This window comes from Balaenoptera physalus (assembly GCF_965194825.1).
Source record: "Balaenoptera physalus genome assembly, chromosome: X".
Lineage (NCBI taxonomy): Eukaryota > Metazoa > Chordata > Mammalia > Artiodactyla > Balaenopteridae > Balaenoptera > Balaenoptera physalus.
The window spans coordinates 22,227,047-22,239,438 of record NC_138903.1 but is presented as its reverse complement, the minus strand read 5'-3'; the positions used below and the strand labels follow the sequence as shown (position 1 = coordinate 22,239,438).

Sequence of the window (12,392 nt, the reverse complement as noted above, 5' to 3'; positions counted from 1 at the left end):
TGATCCCTGCATCAGTGGCCAGGGCATGCTAGTCAAATGCTGAACCATCCCAGATGACAGCATCCTGTGTGGCACGTTGGTGTCCGCAAGCCCTACGGTCTGCGAGCTGGCAACACTCACACACCTGCAGGCGAGGCGATGATGTACATGTAGGTCCTGTCCTTCCCTCCCAACCAGAAGCTGGTCTCTTCTTCACCAGCTCTCTTCCTTAGCTCCAATCCCATCACTACTATTTATCCTAATTCACGGCTGCTACTTGCTTCTCTCCTCCTTTCCTTCTTTTTCTGCCTATATTCTTAGTCCCCTCTTACTTTTTGGCTTTTTATAAACATTTCCAGGCCACCAGAACTCTGGACTTCAGAGCTGCTTGGCTGCTGTGCAAGGCGCTTCTGCACACAGGTCTCTGCTGTTTCGCGGTGGTGAGCTTACTGCACCAATTAGAGTGTTCGGTCACGATCACATGGACACTTACTTTCCATCTCTCATGATGGCTAAGCACATAACATGTGTTCAAAAAAATTTTTGTAAATTAGGTCAGGAGACAGTAGGGGCTGAATTTCTACTATCTATTTCTTGAAAGTAAAAGAGAATGAATAATTGCTAAAATTCTATTCTGCTATTTCCCAAACTATGTTCTGCAACCAGATAAATATGGGGAGAGCTGGCTTAAAACAAAATTAAATAGATTTCCCCATTGAAGGACATCTTTGAGCCTTAAATACGCCAGTATACACTGAAAACCACAAAGGGGTAAGGGATATAGAGTGTAGCAGTTTCAAAAATTCTGTGGTCAGGGAACCCAGGAATACTACTGGAATTACATAGAATGCAGACTGGGAACACTGCTCTTTTAAAATCACCCTTCGATTTTTCTTTCTTTCCCTACACTAGTCTAAAAAGTCTACTTTGCTTCTAATAATGGAATTACTTTCCTAGGAAATCTTGAGTTATAGTTTAAAAAAATTTTATTGTTCACAATAGCTGAGATACAGAAATAACCTGAGTGTCCATCAACAGATGAATGGATAAAGAAAATGTGGTGTGTATATTATTCAGCCATGAGAAAGAAGGAAATCCTGCCATTTGCAAAAAGATGGATAGACCTTGTGGGCATTATGCTAAATGAAATAAGCCAGACAGAGAAAAACAAATACTGCTCAGTATCACTCATAAGTGGAATCTTAAAAAAAAAAAGTGTCAAACTCATAGAAACAGAGATTAGAAAAGTGGTTGTCAGGGCCTGGGGGAAATAGGGAGAGATTAGTCAAAGGGTACAAACTTTCAGCTATAAGGTAAATAAATTCTGAGGATCTGATGCAAAACATAGTGACTACAGTTGATAACACTGTATTGCATAATTAAAATTAACTAAGTGAATAGAACTTAAATATTCTCCCCCTCCCAAATATGTGAGGTGAAAAAGAAAGTTTTAAAAGTAACCCCTCCAGTAGGGGTTAGGTAGGATATTTCTGTTTTAGTCCCACCCCCCACCCCCATTCAGAACTTTCAATAATTCAGCTTTAAAAATGGTTTAGGTGCCTTTTGTTATTGAAAGCTGAAAAATAACAAACGTTGATCAAAGTCAACAAAAACAAATCTACACATCCTGAGCAAACCCTAAACTGTGAGGAATATCAGATCAAAACGAACAAGTCTCCACCATCGTAAACAAAATAAAAGGCAACTCCACAGCGTGGTTCTCAAACAAAGCAGCTGAGTTCCCGTAAAGCACGCACGAGCTTTTTCTCCCCGTGCAGTGCTAACCCCAAATACGACCACGTTAGGGACAATGGGAGCTGCCAGTGCCAGCCGTGCTCCTGAGTCGCTGACAGGGTTAATGCCATCTCTGCAGTGGGACAAACGGCTGTATCTGCTCATGCTCTTCCTGAAGGCAGAGACTGGGTACTAATCATGCTCTGGATCTCTGGGGGGGCGTCTCCCCACAGTGCCTGTCACACAGGAAGGCACAGAGTAAATGAAGTTAGTAAAACTGATAGGAAAAAAAGAAAAAAAAGAAGCAAACTCACAAATGTTCTTGCTCTTATGAAACTGAAAAAGTCCTTTTATAGCCTTTTTTGGGGACTAAGGCTCAAGTAGCTAAGTGAGCAAGTGCTGTTAGCTGAGCTGGTAATACTCTGATCACCTTCACCTGGGCCAGCCTGCTCTCTTAAGAAGAATAGCTCATTTAACCCCTGTGCGATAGGGGCGCAGTTCTGGCACTTTCTCTAGTTGAGGATGACAGCTATTCCATGATTTACTGTGGTCTACTGACCAATGAAGAATAAGACAATACCACCAAATGTGACAGGATGAACTTCTTACAGATTTGACTTGTGATGCTCGCCATATTTGCTACTCGTACAAATCAGGCTGAGGAACACCTACCATAAATCAGATATCTAACACTAACAAATTATGCGCCCATTACAGATGACCTTTGGAGCTGCTCAAGGTACAGTCACAATCATGCATTAAAAAAATCCGCCTTTCACTGTAATGTGTGAATGTATGAAATTAAATGAGGCTTGCAATGTAATCAGTGTGGTTGGCTGCTTTAATATATTCCATTTCAATTTCAAATCACCACAAGCCAAGAGTGACGAATCTAATTTGATCAGTTGTTCACAAAAACACAGAAAAGCAAATGTGGATCTAGCAACACGGCCAGGTTTTCAAAGGAATTAATATTTTCTACTATCACCAGAAGTCCTTAATGTATTTTTTAAAAACAGTAATTAAAAACAATCCCACACACAATTCTTTGCTCATCAGAAACTTCAACTCTCATATTCAAAAGTTCAAAAGATATAATATTTAAGTGAAAGGTATATTTAATTTTTTCAGTCAATAACGTATTTCAACTGTATCCAAAAAAAAAGAAAAAACCCCAAAATCAAAAGGTCTTATTACTGACACTTAGAAACAACAGGGCACTGTTGAAAGTTCTCTAGCACTGATTATTACCATCTAGCAAGAATTTGTATACGAACACAATTCTTGATCTCCATCTCTATTATAAGTGTGAGGCAACACAGCTTACAAATTTAGCTACTCTAGGTCTTTAGGTCCCTAGCAGCTGCTTAGCAGAGCCTGCAACAAGCACCATGGAGAGACAAGAATGAGGCTGGTGAACCCAGTCACCTTTTAAAGTTGTGATGCTCTTCACACTCTCCCTAATTAATACACAATTTTCAAGGCTTTAGCATTTTCCTCTGGGCCTGCATGCGTCATTTCTAGAAGAAAAACATGGGGTGTTTCCAAGAACTGGACACTTGGTAGAGGGGGGCTTCCTAAAGGCTCCCACAGTGGAAATACAGTCTAGTGTCACTCACCAAACAGTAGCCAGCACTGTACAAGGCATAAATCAGATCATGCCACTCCCCTATTTAAAGTGTTGAAGAGCTTCCTGCTGTATTGAGGATAATATTCACACCCCTGACCCGGGATCTAGCCCCTGCCTATCTCTCCAGCTTCATCTCCTATTACTTCCTCCTCGCTGGCTGTCCTCCAGCCGCACCTGCCCCCTTGCAGTTGCAAGATGTTCAAGCCCCAGGCTCTTTCCCCTTGCCCTTGGCCTAGAATATCCTGCCTGCAGACTTAGTCCTATGGCTGGTTTCTTGTCACTCAGGCCACCTCCTTGCAGAGAACATCCTACCCACTTCCATCAAACCACTCCCCCAGTTTTACTGTCCCAGGAGGGATTGTTATTGTCTGAAATTATTGTGTTTGTCTCTCTCCTGTAGAATGTGCCATGAGAACAGACACCTTGGCTATGCCTGGTGCACAGCAGGCCATCAGTAAATATTTCTTAAATTAAAAACTAACTCATAGGACACGGGGAGGGGGAAGGGTAAGCTGGGACGAAGTGAGAGAGTGGCATGGACATATGTACACTACCAAATGTAAAATAGATAGCTAGTGGGAAGCAGCCACATAGCACAGGGAGATCAGCTCGGTGCTTTGTGTCCACCTAGAGGGGTGGGATAGGGAGGGTGGGAGGGAGACGCAAGAGGGAGGAGATATGGGGATGTATGTATATGTATAGCTGATTCACTTTGTTATACAGCAGAAACTAACACACCACTGTAAAGCACACCATTGTATAGCAATTATACTCCAATAAAGATGTTAAAAAAAACCCAAAAAATAAATAACAGCAAAAAAAAAAAACCAAACCTAACTCATAAAAAAAAACAGGACAGTAATATACATGATGAGAGGCACTGTAGTGATATAGATGTTTAAGGATTTCTTTTAAAATCGCTAGGAAGGATGCCATAGAGGAAGGGTGGGTTGGGGGCTGGGGTTAAAGTCTTTGGAGTCTGCTGGCCTCCGTTTCAATTATGGAACTGTACTAGATTTAGATTACTGTCCAAGAAAATAACTTAGGCTGACCTCCGCTTCACATCTGTAAAATGGGGAAAAGAACATCTATCTAGCAGGTTATTGCAAAGAGTAGCATAGCCACATGTAAAGAGTCGAACTGTTCAATAAGGGATTTAAATATTTTTATTTTTTATTTATTTGACATTACAAACTACTACTGACAAATCCTCTTTAAATAAAAACAGCAAATTAATAATAACAAAAATACGGTTGAGTCTGAAAATATGAACTGTCATTATATACCCCTGGAAACTAGGAAACTGCAAATACAAATGGATAGAAATACGAATGTACGATTTCTAGAGTTTCAGACCAAGTGATGGTTGATGTCTCTAATAAACTTCTAATAAAATATAACATACATCCCATACATAACATACATCCCATTTCTTTTTTTTTTTAAATTTTCAATAATGAGTGTATTTTTTTTTTTTTTTCGGGCACACCACGTGGCATGTGGGATCTTAGTTCCCCGACCAGGGATTGAATCCATGCCCCCTGCAGTGGAAGTGCAGAGTCTTAACCACTGGACTGCCAGGGAAGTCCCCATCCCATTTCTTTTTTGAGACAAAGACCCAAAGACAAAATACTATTCAAAAACTACAGTGATTTATTAATTTACATTCAGTTGAATAAAAGGTGAATGTAACAGAGGATACTTGTTAATTTTATTCTCCAGAGATGCTTTAGCCAAATCATGTCATAACAAAGATATCCCACAGCATGGCCTCTATCAGCACTGAACAAAAAAAATGTAGCATTTTTCCTTCTGCTTTTTTCATTTGAGAAGGAAGGAACTATGGTGGCTTATTGGGCAGTAAACATATTCAATGACACCAACCTTTTAGGATAATGAAATTCTCAAAACGGGTCAAACACTTGAAGCAGTTAAGTACTGATTGCATCCTGGAGGTACTATGTAACCAGACCTCTTTGTGCCAGTAATTCTGAGACTTGGTTTGGGGAATTATCTGAGAAGGGAAGAGCACTAGAAAAAATATTATTAATTGAGAAATACAAAAGGGTAGTAGCAAGGAGAAGGTCGTTGTGTTAAAAGTACTAATTGAAAAAAATAAAAAGAGAAAACAGCAAAAGTAGAGAAAGCAGTTTATATAAACTAGTCTGGTCCGAACCTGTATTAGAATGGATCATGTGAGGTTGCTTTTTTTGGTAGGTCAAAAATGGTCAATGGGCTTCCCTGGCGGCGCAGTGGTTGAGAATCTGCCTGCTAATGCAGGGGACACGGGTTCGAGCCCTGGTCTGGGAAGATCCCACATGCCGCAGAGCAACTGGGCCCGTGAGCCACAACTACTGAGCCTGTGCGTCTGGAGCCTGTGCCCCGCAACGGGAGGGACCGCGATAGTGAAAGGCCCACGCACTGCGATGAAGAGCGGCCCCCGCACCGCGATGAAGAGTGGCCCCCGCTTGCCGCAACTAGAGAAAGCCCTCGCACAAAACGAAGACCCAACACAGCCAAAAATAAATAAATAAAGTAGCTATTAATTTTTTTTTTAAAAAAAGGTCAAACATCAGCAATTTTATATGGTTCAAACGAATACATTTATCAAAGCACTTAGGATTCCTTGTTAGTACATAATGAATGATATTCATTAACTCATGCATGAATTTTGTATGTGTGAACTCTGAATGGCTTGTATCTGGGAACTTTTCACAGCAGTGTATGAAATGGTAACCATTAGGTGTCAGACTCCTTTGTGGGCAAAAAATGCTTCTGTTTTTGTTGATTCAAACTCCCAAATTTCTTATAAGAGCTGTTAAGATTTCAGTAGGACATGCTCAGTTTCCAGAGTAAGACTGGTACAGAAATTTTAAGGCAGGAGTTTAGAAGTGTTGAAATATTTCAAAGTCTGAATAAAGGCAAGACTCGAGAGAGCATCACGAAAAATGAATAATATGAACCTACTCCATAATAACTAATATCTTAAGATGCTCAAGAACACTGCCATGGAGACATATGAATATACTTTAAAAATAACATAAAGTGAAGATATTAAGGCACATAAATAAACTTGTCACTGCAGTGACAATGTATCGGTGAAGTGGGGCAGGGAGATGAAAAGAGGAAATTTTCAGGTAAACACCCCAGTATTTAAAAACAAATGGTGCGTTTGGATAGCTAATGTGATAATATGAACTACAGCATGTGGTATTCTGAAAAGGAGTGCTACAGAGTTGCCCCTGTGCTAGAAGGTGATTGGTTAAGCTTGTTCTGGTACTATTTATGATAATAAAACATCTTCGGCTGCATTTATGGGGCAGGGGGATTTTTAAAGAAAGTGAATATAGTGATCAAATTGTTACTGAGCAAGAGCTTAAACCCACTCCTAACCACCTGAAAGTCTTTGTTAATTAGTCAGGACCAACATAAGGTAGTGGGTGAGGGGACAGCCCAAGTGAAGGGTTTAATTAACTACAGGGCAAAGTTGACATATGCATCTCAATGCTGTCCCTGGTTATAGGCTGACCAAACCGAGATGAAGCCCATTGACAAACTATATTTCACCCATTCTAAGATGAATCCCCTCCCCCATGTTTTAACATCTTCAAAATCAGGATGTGTCCTAAATCGATGCCATTTTATTTATTATTTTTAAATTTTATTTATTTATCTTCGGCTGCATTGGGTCTTCGTTGCTGCGCGCGGGCTTTCTCTAGTTGTGGTGAGCGGGGGCTACTCTTCGTTGCAGTGTGCGGGCTTCTCATTGCGGTGGCTTCTCTTGTTGCGGAGCACGGGCTCTAGGCACGTGGGCTTCAACAGTTGTGGTGCGGGCTCAGAAGCTGTGGCTCGTGGGCTCTAGAGTGAAGGCTCGGTAGTTGTGGCATACGGGCTTAGTTGCTCCGTGGCATGTGGGATCTTCCCAGACCAGGGCTCGAACCCGTGTCCCCTGCATTGGCAGGTGGATTCTTAACCACTGCGCCACTAGGGAAGCCCCTCGATGCCATTTTAGATTTAATGATATATGTTTATTGACAGAGAGGTTAGCTAATGGCCACCTTTCTAAAAGTCACTGTGACCCAATTCAAACCAGCTAACCATCAAAGATTGTTCATTTTCTTTCACGATTCTGTAACAGACCTAGTACCCTTGATCATAAAGAAGACTAGGGAATTAGACTGTCCTGGTCATCTATACATTTCCGATGTCAAAACATACCTCCAATTATGTTCTTTATCTGGGCTAGGAATCTTCGGAGATTCTGTATATAAGAACCTTACCACTAGGACCTCCAACTTTGTTACAAAGAACACTACTGTGTATGATGAAGCCTTCATGCAGAGAAATCTATGCAGATACAGAAAATATTCAACGTATCTTAAACTCCTGGCAGAATGGATACTTGCCACTGGGTAAGTAACTCGAGAAAACCTTACAGAAACCTTTTGATGAATTTTATTAAACAGTGTAAGACTGTTCAATACAGAGACCATGTGGTGAAGGAAAAAAAAAAAAAAGAGCTCTAGATTCCTGCACTGCCCAACAAGGCAGTCACTAACCACATGTGACTATTTCAATTTAAATAATTAAAAATTCAGTTCCTCGGTCACACTAGCCACATTCAAGTTTTCAACAGCCACATGTGGCTAGAGGTTACCGCAGCAGACAGCACAGATACAGAACATTTCTGTCACTGCAAAAAATTCTACTGCCCAGCGCTACTCTAGACTACCATCTGAAGCTGGGTCATACCTCAGCTGCTCCACTTAGCACCTGTGAACCCGGACAAATTAATGAGCTTCACTAATACTTGGTTTTCTCCTTCGTGGATTGAGTAGTATGTAATTGTTATCTTAACTCCCTGGGACGCTGCGAGGATCAGAGTTGCCATAAAAAAGGTTAGCTACTAGGAAGTTGTATATTTTTATGTGATTTGTACTTTATGAAGGTGACTTTCATCTTTTTTGTGTTTTTAATGTGAGTTGGATATTTTTTACTGTTTAAATCCCAACTTTTATGGCTATGGCCCCTTCCCTTCCTCCTCCCTTTTTTTTTTTTTTGGTTAAAAAAAAAGGAAGAAAGCACACTTCCAGATATTTTTAGCAAGCAAATGCCTAAAGTAGCCACATGAGTAAGAGAAATGAACGAAGGGGGCTGAAGCAGGGCAGTGGCTGTCAAACTGGAGAACTCAAGTTCTGTCTCAACTGCTTTAGCTGCTACTTGGCTCCAGCCAATTGTTGCCATTCAGGAAAGCTGACCTAGTGTAGCCAGACACTGATTTTTGAAAGAAACCCAGAAATTTGGCTTTTTATATTAAATCTCCAGTTAAAAAAAAATATTAGCAACTAATTAAAAATGGTAAATATTCTTCAGGCAAATTTAAACATACTTAGAGGTCATATGCGGCCCACAGCTGCTACTCTGTGACCTCTGGTTTCACATGGCAGCTACACTTCCTTTTCCATTCATGGTCCCATGCCTCAGGACACTCTTACAAACAAATGCACACGGGCTTCCCTGGTGGCGCAGTGGTTGAGAGTCTGCCTGCCAGTGCAGGGAACACGGGTTCGAGCCCTGGTCTGGGGGGATCCCACATGCCGCGGAGCGGCTGGGCCCGTGAGCCACGAATGCTGAGCCTGCGCGTCTGGAGCCTGTGCTCCGCAACAAGAGAGGCCGCGATGGTGAGAGGCCCGCGCACCGCGATGAAGAGTGGTCCCCGCTTGCCGCAACTGGAAGAGGCCCTTGCACGGAAACGAAGACCCAACACAGCCATAAATAAATAAATAATTAAATATTAAAAAACAAAAAAAAAACACAAATGCACACAATTTATTCCTCACTGTACCTCATGGTGAAACAGAAATGAAATTCACAGTGTTATTTATTTTATACAGATTACCACTCCCCAGTATTAAAGTTATTTCTAGGTTACTAAAATATAACACTTAAAAAACACACATGGGCTTTAAATGCTTTAAGATAATAAATGACCCAAATTTAGAAAATAAAGAATTTATGTCCTCTTGAACCAAATGCCCAGAAAAGAAGAAAAAAAGAAACTGATACAGAAAATTACACATTTTACTGTAATTAAAGAAAATATTTTTCTTTTTACATTGCTACTCCACTGGAAAATTACTGGAAATCTGGGAAAGAACCATAATGCTTTATATAAAAGCCATAGGTCTCTACTGATGAATGAGTTGAGATATTAAAAAAAATTCCTAATTTGGAAAGCTTACTGCCAGAAAGCAAAGCAAATCTTTTAATTCTCCCAGTAATTTAAATACTGCACACTCAAAAGCCCATTAAATTTAAAAAGGTTTCTTTCTGTACTATATATGGAAGCATACACAATTTTTTATTCCAAGTGTACTTAACTGTATTTTATTGTTATCATATACCCACCCCAAGGAACCAGCAGTTGCAGCCTTTTTATTCAGTTGATAATTCAAATATTGTTTCTAATACAAATATATGGTTTATCATGCTTATTTATCACTAACTTGGTACACTTCATAATCGCATTACAACCCCACTGTGTACTGAATACCACTTACAGTTCGAAGTACTCAAGATAAGCACCGTTACTTTCAAGAGAAGATTGGCAGTAATTAAAGGTCTTACTTAGTAGTTGTTGGTAACCATGTTTTTAAGGAGGTTAAGAAAAAAAGATAGTATAGATATATTTAATTTGGTAATTGTATTTTATTAATGAGATCTGTTTTGGATATATACTTTGGGGTTAAAACAAAGATGTGCTGAACTGTTATCAGTGTGATGAAACAGAATGACATAGAAGTATTTTGTAATTCATCAATGAGAACCACTGAAACATCTGTGGACTACACGGCATAAAACTAAATCATACCAGAACACTAATAATAATAATAAAAAGAACAATAGTACTTTGCACTTACAGACCTCCTTCCAGAGGAATTACTCTTTTTAAACACGTTATTTTTCCTTCTTTGAACAAATAAGGCAACTAAATCAAAGGGTAATAATGGTTTGCCCATGCCACAAAGTGAGTCAGCGGCAAACCAGGAATAGATTTTCTAACTTGTTCATTCTCTTGCAATTATACTGTGCAATGATTACTCTGTTAGAGTGTGTCCTGCAGGTTACACCCAAGACATAGGTTATCTCCACATTTCATGTGGGCTTACTACATCCCCCCTCCTGCCCCAGCCTATTAATAACAGTAGTGTTTACAAACCAACAGTGCCATTAAGATGTGTGCCTGCCTGCCACTCCAGTGAGGGTCCCACAGGGAGACAAGAACAGAGCAGACTACAAGCCTCTCAGCCACCCCCATCTCCCCATCTTCAGGCAGCTGTCCAGAGATGGCCTCCAGGCATACCGAGATGTCATAAAAACTGGTAAAGCCAAATAACCAATTTTGAGTGCTCAGAGAAATTCAAAGATGGCAAGGTCATTAAAGAGCTAGAGCTGTGAACCACTAGAAAAACCCACAAGCAAAATGGCCAGCTGCTATGATCTGTATACAGGTTCTGGAGGGCAAGGAGTGGGTCTGGGCAGAGATGGTCCTCATGTGAAGTCCATCTTTGGACTTTTTGATTCATTCTACTAATAGAGTAGGGCGTCCATTTGATTTATATAACCTAAAGGTTCGAACAAAGAAATTTCTAGCCTGGAATTTATGCCATCTCCTGAGGTGCATAGAATCACAGCCCAACTCTATTAGGAATTATCAGAAAGTAGGTAGATTTGGGTGGGAAATCAAGTCCATGTGGAGTGAGGAGAGGGTATGGGCTAAATGTCTGATGAACGTATAGATATACACGGATGGAAAAAGTTTTATCGTACAGTTGGAGGGTACGATGGCAAAGAGAGAAGACAGGAGGGAGTCAGAAAAGTATGCTATAAACATTAACGTATTCTATAAGAAACAAAGTATTATGCTTCTACGCTAAAGTATTGTAGAAAACAATTTCACATACTATTTATTAGGTGCCTATCAGGTGTAAGTTGCAACCAGACACACAGTAACATCTCAAGAATGGTCCCCATCCTCAAAGAGTTATAATGCATGAGGGGCAGTGCTTAAGAGCTGCACGAGTTTGGAGGACAAAGAGATCATTTTTAGCTGGGAGGCCTTAAAGGATAAGCAGAATACCACCAGGGAGAGACGGGATTGGGGTGGGCGATGCAGGCAGGGGAAACCCATGAGCAGGTGGAGGTAGCCATGGTGGAGTCAAGGCCCGCCCAGGGAGGGGTCTAATCTGCAGGTGCCCCGGAGGTGCTGTCTCAATCCTTTTAGGCAAAAGGGGGGTGATCTGAAACCAACAGCCTGAGATAAGGCTCATCGGAGACTCTTTTCTAGCTCCAAGACCCCAGTGCTGGGAAATGGGGCTAACCAAGCTATTTGTCCTGCCAGGAGACCCAAGGTAAGCCCAACTATGACCGTGGTGCCCAGACATGTCCTTCCAATGCCTCCAGGACTACCACCTGGTCCCAGCTCGTTTGGGTGACAGGCAGCAATGTGAAACTGCAAAGGGCTGATCTACTAGGACAGAGGAGCTTTTTAAAATACACAGCCACTGGGGCCCCACCCTAGACCCTGCCAGCTGGGCCCAGCGGTAAGGAGAAGACTACAGGAGGTGGGAAAGGTCCCAGAAATCCCAACTATGGAGACGCCTAAATGCCAGGGTTGGGATAGCTGCTACCTCGATACTTCCCAGTCACCCGTCTAGTCTCTTTGAGGATTCCCCACCATCCACGGTGGCCCTTTCCTACTTTCATGATGTAAGTTAATGTTGAAAATAACAAGTGCTCTTATTGCCAATTTTGCTGAAATGCATTTATTTCATCTTCTCTCGTTACCAAAAACCAGTTTCTTCCAGCTTACTTTCCCTAGCCCATTTTTTCTCCTTCGCTTTATTCTTGAATGCTATATTAGCTCATACAGCACCATAAATGATTCCCTTATCGAAGAAATAATTCATGTGTTTGACTTCATTTTCCTTTCTACTGTCTATTTAAATTGTTATCTAGATACCAACCAATCTCCCTTTCTATATCAAAG

At 41.0% G+C, this 12,392-nt stretch overlaps 2 protein-coding genes across 4 annotated transcripts in view; one reads left to right on the top strand and one right to left on the bottom strand.

Moving 5' to 3' along the window:
- ARX (aristaless related homeobox) overlaps window positions 1-8,424 on the top strand; it is a 64,274-nt gene extending 55,850 nt beyond the window's left edge. The window contains exon 6 of the mRNA XM_082447170.1: window positions 7,590-8,424. The gene's annotated coding sequence lies outside the window, so the exon portion shown is untranslated. The remainder of the gene's footprint in view (window positions 1-7,589) is intronic.
- The window catches only part of POLA1 (DNA polymerase alpha 1, catalytic subunit), a 292,429-nt gene that overhangs the window by 36,210 nt on the left and 243,827 nt on the right, over window positions 1-12,392 (bottom strand). The window lies entirely within an intron of this gene.